The sequence below is a fragment of the Pan paniscus genome, chromosome 16, assembly GCF_029289425.2.
Source record: "Pan paniscus chromosome 16, NHGRI_mPanPan1-v2.0_pri, whole genome shotgun sequence".
Classification (NCBI taxonomy): Eukaryota; Metazoa; Chordata; class Mammalia; order Primates; family Hominidae; genus Pan; species Pan paniscus.
In genome coordinates, this window is record NC_073265.2 from 16,018,535 (window position 1) to 16,029,102 (window position 10,568).

Below are 10,568 nucleotides of genomic sequence, written 5' to 3' on the forward strand. Positions count from 1 at the left end.
ATCTGCCTATGGTGGCATAGTGACATATCTCTGCAGTGATCACTCATGTGATGTAACGCTTGTCTAAGCTGCGCCTAAAGCTGAATTGTGACAGATCGCTGCCTGCAGGGGCATTGTGAAATATCTCTGCACTGATCACCCAGGTGAAGGGACTCTTCATGAGACTCTGCCTACTGGGGGCATTGTCACATATTTCTGCACTGATCACCCAGGTGATGGACTCTTGTCTTGGATTTGTCTTTGGGGGCATTGTGACATATCTCTGCACTGATCAACCAGGTGATGTAACTGTCGTCTAAGCACTGCCTAAAGGGGCATTGTGACAGATCTCTGCACTGCTCAGTCAGGTGATGTAACTATTGTCTAGGTTCTGCTTAAAGGGGCCTTGTCACGTATCTCTGCACTGATCACCCAGATGATGTAACATTTGTCTCGGCTCTGCTTACAGGGGGTATTGTGACATATCTCTGCAATGATCACCTAAGTGATGTAACACTTGTGTAGGCTCTGCCTACAGGGCCATTTTGACATATCTCTGCACTGTTAAACGAGGTGACGTTACTCTTGTCTAGGCTGTGCCCACAGGGGGATTGAGACATATCTCTGCACTGATCCCGAGGTGATCCAACTCTTGCCTGGTCTCTGCCTACTGGGGACATTGTGACATATCTCTGCACTGATCTCCCAGGTGCTGTAAATTTAATCTAGGCTCTGGCTACACCGTATTGTGACATATCACTGCACTGATCACCCAAGTGATATAACATTAGTCTAGGCTCTGCCTACAGGGGGCTTGTGACATATCCCTGCAAAGATAACCCAGGTGATATAACTCTTGCCTAGGATCTGCCTACAGGGTGCTTTGTGACATATCCCTGCAAAGATAACCCAGGTGACGTGCCACTTGTCAAGGTTCTGCATACGGGGACATTGCAATCTATGTCTGCACTGATCAACTAGGTCATGTAACCGTTGTCTAGTCTCTGACTACAGTGGCATTGTGACATATCTGTGCACTGATCATCCAAGCGATGTAACTCTTGTCTAGAATCTGCCTAAAGGGACTTTGTGACATAACTCTGCACTGATCATCCAGGTGATGGGGCTTTTGTCTAGGCTCTGCCTAAGGGGGCATTGTGACTTATTTCTGCACTGATCACCCAGGTGATGGACTCTCGTCTTGGATCTGCCTATGGGGGTATTGTGACATATCTCTGCACTGATCGCCCAGGTGATGTAACTGTTGTATAATCTCTGCCTTCAGGGGAATTGTGAGAGATCTCGCCACTGATCACCCAAGTGATGTAACCATTTTCTAGGCCTTGCCTGCAGGGGGCTTTGTGACATACCTTTCCACAGATCACCCAGGTGATGTAACTCATCATAGTTCTGCCTACAGGAGCTTTGTGACATACCTCTGCACTGATCACTTAGGTGATGTAACACTTTTGTAAGCACTGCCTGCAAGGAATTTTGACAAATCTCTGCACTGATCACCTAGATGATGTAACTCTTGTCTACCCTCTGCCCAAAGGGGGCATTGTGAAATATCTCTGCGCTGATCACCCAGGTGATTAAACTCTTGTCTAGGATCTGCCTACAGGTGTTTTGTGAAATATCTCTGCACTGATCAACTAGGTGTTGTAACTGTTGTCTAGGCTCTGCCTAGAGGGGCGTTTTCACATATCCCTGAACTGATGACAAAGGTGATGTACCTCTTGCCTAGGCTTTGCCTACAGGGGACATTGTGACATATCTCTGCACTGATCACTCAGGTGATGCAACTCTTCTCTATTCTTTGCCTACAAGGGACATTGTGACATTTCTCTGCACTGATCACCCATGTGATGCAGCTTTTCTCTAGACTCTGCCTACAGGGGGAATTGTGAAATATCTCTGCACTGATCACCCAGGTGATGTAACAATATTCTAGTCTCTGCCTACAGGGTGCTTTGTGGTATATCCCTGCAATGATCATGCAGATGATGTACAACTTGTCAAGGCTCTGCCTACAGGGACATTGCGATGTATCTCTGCACTGATCACCTAGGTCATGTAACTCTTGTCTAGGCTCTGCCTACAGTGGCATTATGACATATCTCTGCACTGATCACACAGGTGATTCAACTCTTGTCTAGTATCTGCCTACAGGGGGTATTGTGAAATATCACTTCACTGATCAACTAGGTGGGGTAACTGTTGTCTAGGCTCTGCCTACAGGGTCGTTTTCACATGTCCATGAACTGATGACAAAACTGTTGTAACTCATGCCTAGGCTTTTCCTACAGGGGACATTGTGACATATCTCTTCATTGATCACCCAAGTGATGCAACGCTTCTCTATGCTCTGCCTACAGGGGACACTGTGACATATCTCTGCAATGATCACCCAAGTGACGCAACTCTTCTCTAGGCACTGCCTACAAGGGGCAATGTGAAATATCTCTGCACAGATCACCCAGGTGATGTAACTCTTTTCTAGTCTCTGCCTTCAGAGGTCGTTGTGACATCACTATGCACGGATCACCCGGGTTATGTAACTCTTGTCTAGGCTCTGCCTATGGGGTTATTGTGATTTATCTCTGCACTGATCACCCAGGAGATGTGACTCTTTTCTAAGCTCTGCCTAGAGGGACATTGGTACATAACTCTGCACTGATCGCCTAGGTGATGTAAAACTTGTATAGGCTTTGCCTACAGAGGAATTTATGACATATGTCTGCACTGATCACCCAGGTGATGTACCTCTTGTCTAGGCTCTGCTTACAGTGAGTATTGTGAGATATCTCTGCACTGATCATCCAGGTGATATAACTCTTGTCTAGGCTCTACCTACATGGGCATTTTCACATATCACTGCACTGATCGCCGAGATGATGTAACTCATGTATAGGCTTCGTCGACGGGGCCATTGAGACATATCTCTGCACTGATCACCGAGGTGATGCAACTCTTTTCTGGGATCTGCTTAAAGGGGGCATTGTGACATATCTCTGCCCTGATCACCCAGGTGATGTAACTCTTGTCTAGGCTCTGCCTACTGGAGACATTGTGACATATCTCCGCACTCATCACCCAGGTGATGTCACTTTTGACAAGGATGTGGCTACAGGGACATTGTGACATGTCACTGCACTGATCACACAGCTGATGTAACTCTTGTCTAGGCTCTGGCTACAGGGGGCTTGTGACACATCTCTGCACTGATCACCCAGGTGATGTAACCCTTGTCTAGGCTCTGCCAAAAAGGGGCATTGTGACATAACTCTGCACTGATCACCCAGGTGATGGGACTCTTGTCTAGGCTCTGCCTACAGGGGCATTGTGACATATCTCTGCAGTGATCACGCAGGTGATGTAACTCTTGTCTATATCAGCCTAATGGCGGCATAGTGGCATATGTCTGCACGGATCACCCAGGTGATGGACTCTTGTATTGGATCTGCCTGTGGGGGCATAGTGACATATCTCTGCAATGATCACTCATGTGATGTAACGCTTGCCTAAGCTGTGACTAAATGGAAATTGTGACAAATATGTCCACTGATCACCCAGGTGAGGTAACAATTTTCTGGGATTTGTCTACAGGGGGCTTTGTGACATATCTTTGCACTGATGACCCAGGAGATATAACTCTTGTCTAAGCTCGGCCTACAGGGTTTGTGAGATATTTCTGCACTGGTCACCCAGGTGATGTAACTTTTGTTTAGGCTCTGCCTACAGGGGCTTTGTAACATATCTCTGCACTGATAACCCAGGTGATGTAACTCTTGTCTAGGCTCCACCTACAGGGGTTATTATGACGTATCCCTGCACTGATCACGCAGGTGATGTTACACTTGTCTAGGCTCCACCTACAGGGGGGATTGTGATGTATCTCTACACAGATCAAATAGGTTATGTAACTCTTGTCCACTCTCTGCCTTCAGGGGGCATTGTGAAATATCTCTGCACTGATCACCATTCTTTCCTCGGCATCCCGGGGATCCAAGAGCCGGCCCAGATACCAGCAGGTGGGCCACCTACTGCGCATGCGCGGGTTTGTTGGCAGCCGCCTGGGCTGTGGGAGCAGCCCGGGCAGAGCTCTCATGTCTTTCCCCCACCCCACCCACGCCTGACAACCCCCTCCGCACCCACACCCCTCACCACCGGAAAATGCGTCCTCCCCTTGGCTGGGTGGAGACACCCGTCCCGCGAAACACCGGGCAGGCGCAGCGTCCAGGCCTGACACCACTCCGGCGGCTCGCCTCCTCTGCGCCTCCGTGCCAGCATCGCCAGCCCGCCCGTGACCCTGCAGCCTTGCAGCTGCCTCCATGGAGCGCCTGGCGGCAGAATGCAGACCTGTAGCTCTGTTTGCCGGCCTCCTGGCTAGACCTGCGCTCATTGTGCACACCGGCTGATGTGCAAGGGAGCCCGCAGGCCTCTGTGTGCCCTTGTCCGTCCGTGAAAGTCTGGCTGAGGCTCTCCCAATGCCTTCCGAGGCTCTTTAGTCAATGCCTGGAGAATAGTTACATCTCCTGGATGATCAGTTTAGAAATATGTCACAATGCCCCCTCGCAGTGGAGCCTAGAGAAGATTTGCATCATTTGGGTGATCAGGGCAGAGATATACCACAATGTCCCCTGTACAAAAAGCCTGGAAATGATTTACATCACCTAGGTGATCAGTGCATAGGTATGTCAGAAATCCCCAGTAGGCTGAACAAGGTTCATCAAGACAAGTGTTACATCACTTAGGTGATCAGTGTGGAGATATGTGAAATTTCCCGTGTAGACAGAGCCTAGACAAGTGTTACACTACCTAGTGATCAGTGCAGGGATAAGTCCTAAAGCCTCCTGTAGGGAGAGTGTAGACAACTGTTTCCTCCCTGGGGTGATCAGTGCAGAGTTATGTCCCAAAGCCCTGTCAGCAGAACCTTGACAAGGGTTACATCACCTGTTTGATCAGTGGAAATGTATATCACAAAGCCCCCTGTAGGCAAAGCCTGGACATTTGTTACATCACCTGGGTGAGCAGTGGAGAGATCTGTCACAATTCCCCTGTAGGCAGAGCATATACAAGGATTACATCACCTGGGTGATCAGTGCAGAGATATGTCAAAACGTTCCTGTAGGCTGCACCTAGACAGGAGTTACATCACCTGGGTGATCAGTGCATATTTATGTCACAAAGTCCCTTTAGGCAGATCCTAGACAAGAGTTACATCGCTTGGATGATTAGTGCAGGCATATATCACAATGCCATTGTAGGCAGAGCCTAGACAAGAGTTACATGACCTAGGTGATCAGTGCAGAGATATATCGCAATATCCCTGTAGGCAGAGCCTTGACAAGTGGTACATCATCTGGGTGATAATTGCAGGGTTATGTCACAAAGCACCCTGTAGGCAAATCCTAGAAAAGAATTATATCACCTGGGGGATCAGTGCAGATATATGTCACAAGCCCCCTGTAGGCAGAGCCTAGACAAGAATTATATCACCTGGGTGATCAGTGCAGTGATATGTCACAATGCGGTGTAGCCAGAGCCTAGACTAAAGTTACAGCACCTGGGACATCTGTGCAGAGATATGTCATAATGTCCCCAATAGGCAGAGACCAGGCAAGAACTGGATCACCTCAGGATCAGTGCAGAGATATGTCTCAATCCCTCTGTCGTCACAGCCTAGACAAGAGTTACATCACCTCGGTTAACAGTGCGGAGATATGTCAAAATGCACCCGTAGGCAGAGCCTACACAAGTGTTACATCACTTAGGTGATCATTGCAGAGATATGTCACAATACCCCCTGTAAGCAGAGCGTAGACAAGTGTTACATCACCTGGGTGATCAGAGCAGAGATATGTGACAAGGCAACTTTATGCAGAGCCTAGACAATAGTTACATCACCTGAGTCATCAGTGCAGAGATCTGTCACAATGCCCCTTCAGGCAGAGCTTAGACCAGACTTACATCTCCTGGGTGATCTGTGCAGAGTTATGTCACAATGCCCCCATAGGCAAATCCAAGACAAGAGTCCGTCACCTGGGTGATCAGTACAGAAATATGTGACAATGCCTGCAGTAGGCAGAGCCTATAGAAGAGTCCCATCACCTGGGTGATCAGTGCAGAGATATGTCACAAGGCCCCCTATAGGCAGCGCCTGGTCAAGGGTTACATCACCTCGGTGATGAAGGCAGTGATATGTCAATATGCCCCTTAGGCAGAGCCTAGTCAAGGGTTACATCACCTGGGTTATCCGTGCGGAGATACTTCACAAAGCCCCCATACACAGAGCCTAGAAAAGGGTCCCATCACCTGAGTGATCAGTGCAGAAATATGTCACAATGACCCCATAGGCAGATCCAACACAAGAGTTACATTACCTGGGTGATCAGTGTAGAGATATGTCACAATGCCCCCATAGGAAGATCCAACAGAAGAGTTACGTCACCGGGGTGATCAGTGTAGAGATATGTCACAATGCACATATAGGCAGAGCCCAGACAAAAGTCCCATCACCTGGGTGATCAGTGCAGAGATATGTCACAAAGCCCCTTTAGGCAGAGCCTAGAGAAGTGTTAAATCACATTGTTGTTCAGTTCAGAGATGTGTCATGCTGACTGTTTGCTCCCGGAGCTCTGGGGTCCCACGGAAACATGCAGGGAAGGGTGGAAGACCAGCATGGTGCCTTCGCTCTCCTTGCCAGTTTCCAAACCGGACACACTGCAGACTCCCCATGTTGCCGCACACGTGAATTCATCATCAGGTCATCACGCCGGGGAGGCATCTTCTCTCTGGGGTCTCGGTCTGATCTCCTAAATGGAAATGAACGAGAGCCACACTCCTGCGTGTGTGAGACTGTCCCGGCAACGGCGACACCCACAGGCACTGCCTCCTTCACGGAGAGATTGCCTGGAACACTCAAGACTCCCACAGAGGTTCAGTTCCACACTCCCCTCCACCCTCCCAGGCCGGTTTCTCCCTGCTGAAGATGCGTGGGAGCCCAGAGAGCGGCTTCCAGTTGCCGTGGGATTCCTGGAGAGGTCCAGATCGCCAGGCCCCAAAATGCGCCCCCCTCAGCCGTTCCCCCTTGCCCCCTATATCTTCGTGTCTCCGGCCCCACCTCTGCCATAAACACATCCTCCTACCCCACTCCATCAAACCCCGGCCGCAGGCCTTGACGCCCTGGGAACTTTAAAGGGTGGGGAGGGGTGTCCCAGGGCACAACGCCATTCATGAAGGGTTGGAGGCTGCCTGCCTGCCTGCGGGCCTTTATAAGACCTGCTGGCTGGCTGTCCAGTCAGGCCTCCTGACTGCACGTGCTGCAGTGCACAGGCGGGCTGAAGTGCACGGGAGTCAGCCGGCCTCTCTCTGCCCATGTCCATCCGTGAAATTCCGGCCGGGACTCCCAGTGATGGCCCCCCCGACACCTTCGGACGGCACCCTCCCCGCAGAAGCCTGGGGACGGAGACGGCGAAGGAGACTCGTTTGGACCCCGAGCCAAAGGGAGGCCCTGCGAGCCTGCTTTGAGCTTAACCCTTACCCCGGCATCGCCACCAGTGAACGGCTGGCCCAGGACATCAGCATTCCGGAGCACAGGGTCCTGATTTGGTTTCAGAATGAAAGGTCATGCCAGCTGTGGCAGCAATGGCGGGAATCTCGGCCCTGGCCTGGGAGACGCGGCCCGCAAGAAGGCAGGCAAAAGCGGACCGCCATAACCAGATCCCATACCGCCTTGCTCCTCCAAGCTTTTGAGGAGGATCGCTTTCCAGGCATCACCACCAGGGAAGAGCTGGCCAGAGAGACAAGGCTCCCGTAGTCCAGGATTCAGTTCTGGTTTCAGAATCGAAGGGCCAGGCACCCGTGACAGGGTGGCAGGGCGAACACGCAGACAGGCGGCCTGTGCAACGCGGCCCCTGGAGGGTGTCACCCTGCTCCCTCGTGGGTCACCTTCACCCACACCGGCGCCTGCGGAATGGGGCTTCACGCACCCCACGTGCCCTGCGCACCTGGGGCTCTCCCACAGGGGGCTTTCCTGAGACAGGGAGCGAGGGCCGTCCCCGTGCTCCAGCCCAGGCAGGCCGTACTGGCAGAGGGGATCTCCCAACATGCCCCGGCACCCGAGGATTTTGCCTACACCGCCCCGGCACCTCCGGAAAGGGCACTCTACACTCTCAGGCTCTTCCGTGGCCTCCTCACCCGGGCAATGCCGGGAGGACCGGGACGCGCAGCGTGACGGCCTGCTGGGCCTGTGGGCGGTTGGTCAGCCTGGGCCCGTTCAAGCGGGACCACACGGCCAAGGTGTGCTTGTGCCACTCGCTTCCGAGGGGATTCCGTGGTGGGGCTGTGGCCGGGGTCCCCAGGTCGCCAGAGCGGCGTGGGAACCCCAAGACGGTGCAGCTCCACCTCGCCAGCTCACACCCCCGGAGTCCTCCATGAGGCAGGTGCAGATGCAAGGCATCCCGGCGCCCTCCCAGGCACTCCAGGAGCCCGGGTGCTTGTCTGCACTCCACTCCAGCCTGCTGCTGCATGAGCTCCTGGCAAGACCGAAGTTTCTGCAGCAGGTGCAATCTTTCCTAGAAACGGAGGCCCCAGGGGACCTGGAGGCCTTAGAAGAGGCCGCCTCGGTGGAAGCACCCCTCATCAAGAGGAATACCGGGCTCTGCTGGAGGAGATTTAGGACGCGGGGTTGGGACGGGGTAGGGTCGGGGAAGGACGGTGGCCTCTCTTTCGCGGGGAACACCTGGCTGGCTAAGGAGGGGCGTGTCTTCCGCCCGCCCTCTCCACCGGGCTGACTGACCTGGGATTCCTGCCTTCTATGTCTAGGCTCGGTGAGAGGCTCCACACAGAAGAGAACTGCCATTCTTTCCTGGACATCCCGGGGATCCCAGAGCTGGCCAAGGTACCAGCAGGTGGGCCGCCTACTGCGCACGCGTGGGTTTGTGGGCAGCTGCCTGGGCTGTGGGAGCATCCCGGGCAGAGCTCTCATGCCTTTCCACCACCCCACCCCCTCCTGACCACCCCCTCCCAACCCCCACCACCCACACCCGGAAAATGCGTCCTCCCCTGGGCTGGGTGGGAACCCCCGTCCCTCCAAACACCGTGCCTGCGTAGCATCCAGGCCTGATACCCCTCCAGCGGCTAGCCTCCTCTGCGACTCCGCGCCGCCGTCGCCTGACTGCCAGTGACCGTGCCGCCTCCCAGCTGCCACCGTGGAGCGCCTGGGGGCGGAACGCAGACATCTAGCTCCCTTTGCTGGGCTCCTTTCTAGACCTGCACTCATTGCTCACCCCGGCTGACGTGAAAGGGAGGCCGCTGGCCTCTCTCTGCCCTTGTCCGTCAATAATATTCCAGCTGAGGCTCACCCAACACCTTCTGACGCAATTTAGTCAAAGTCTGGAGAACAGTTACATCTACTGGATGATCAGCTCAGAAATATGCCACAATGCCCCTCCCTACAGAGATCAGTGAAGATATGCACCATTTGGGTGATCAGTACAGAGATATATCACAATGTCCCCTGTACAAAGAGCCTGGAAATTATTTACATCACCTCGGTGATCAGTGCATAGGTATATGAGATAGGTATGTCATACTTATATGTTTATACAGATATCTGTATAAATATTTATATGTTTATACAGATATCTGTATAAATATGTATATGTTTATACAGATATCTGTATAAATATGTATATGTTTATACACATATCTGTATAAATATGTATATGTTTATACAGATATCTGTATAAAAATGTATATGTTTATACAGATATCTGTATAAATATGTATATGTTTATACAGACATCTGTATAAATATGTATATGATTATACAGATGTCTGTATAAAATATTTACATGTTTATACAGATATCTGTTTAAATAATATTTATATGTTTATACAGATATCCCTATGAATAACATTTTTATATTTACAGATATCTGTATAAATATTTATATGTTTATACAGATATCTGTATAAATATTTATATGTTTATACAGATATCTGTATAAAAATATTTATATGTTTATACAGATATCTATACAAATAATATTTATATGTTTATACAGATATCTGTATAAATAATATTTATATGTTTATACAGATATCTGTATAAATAATATTGATATGTTTATACAGATATCTGTATAAATAATATTGATATGTTTTTACAGATATCTGCATAAATAATATTTATATGTTTATACAGATATCTGTAAAAGTAATATTTATATATTTATACAGATATCTGTAAAAGTAATATTTATATATTTATACAGATATCTGTAAAAGTAATATTTATATGTTTATACAGATATCTGTATAAGTAATATTTATATGTTTGTACAGATATCTGTATAAGTAATATTTATAGGTGTTTATAGATATACGTATAAATACTATTTATATGTTTATACACATATCTGTATAAATAATATTTATATGTTAATACAGATATCTTTATAAATAATATTTGTATGTTTATACAGATAGCTGTATAAATAATATTTATATATTTACACAAATATCTCTATAAATAACATTTATATGTTTATACAGATATCTGTATAAATAATAAGTATACG

The 10,568-nt window shown here is 49.5% G+C and overlaps 1 pseudogene; it reads left to right on the plus strand.

Annotated features, from left to right (window-relative positions):
- Positions 1-6,588: 6,588 nt before the first annotated feature.
- Positions 6,589-8,562, plus strand: LOC129394058 (uncharacterized; annotated as a pseudogene).
- The last annotated feature ends 2,006 nt before the right edge of the window (positions 8,563-10,568 follow it).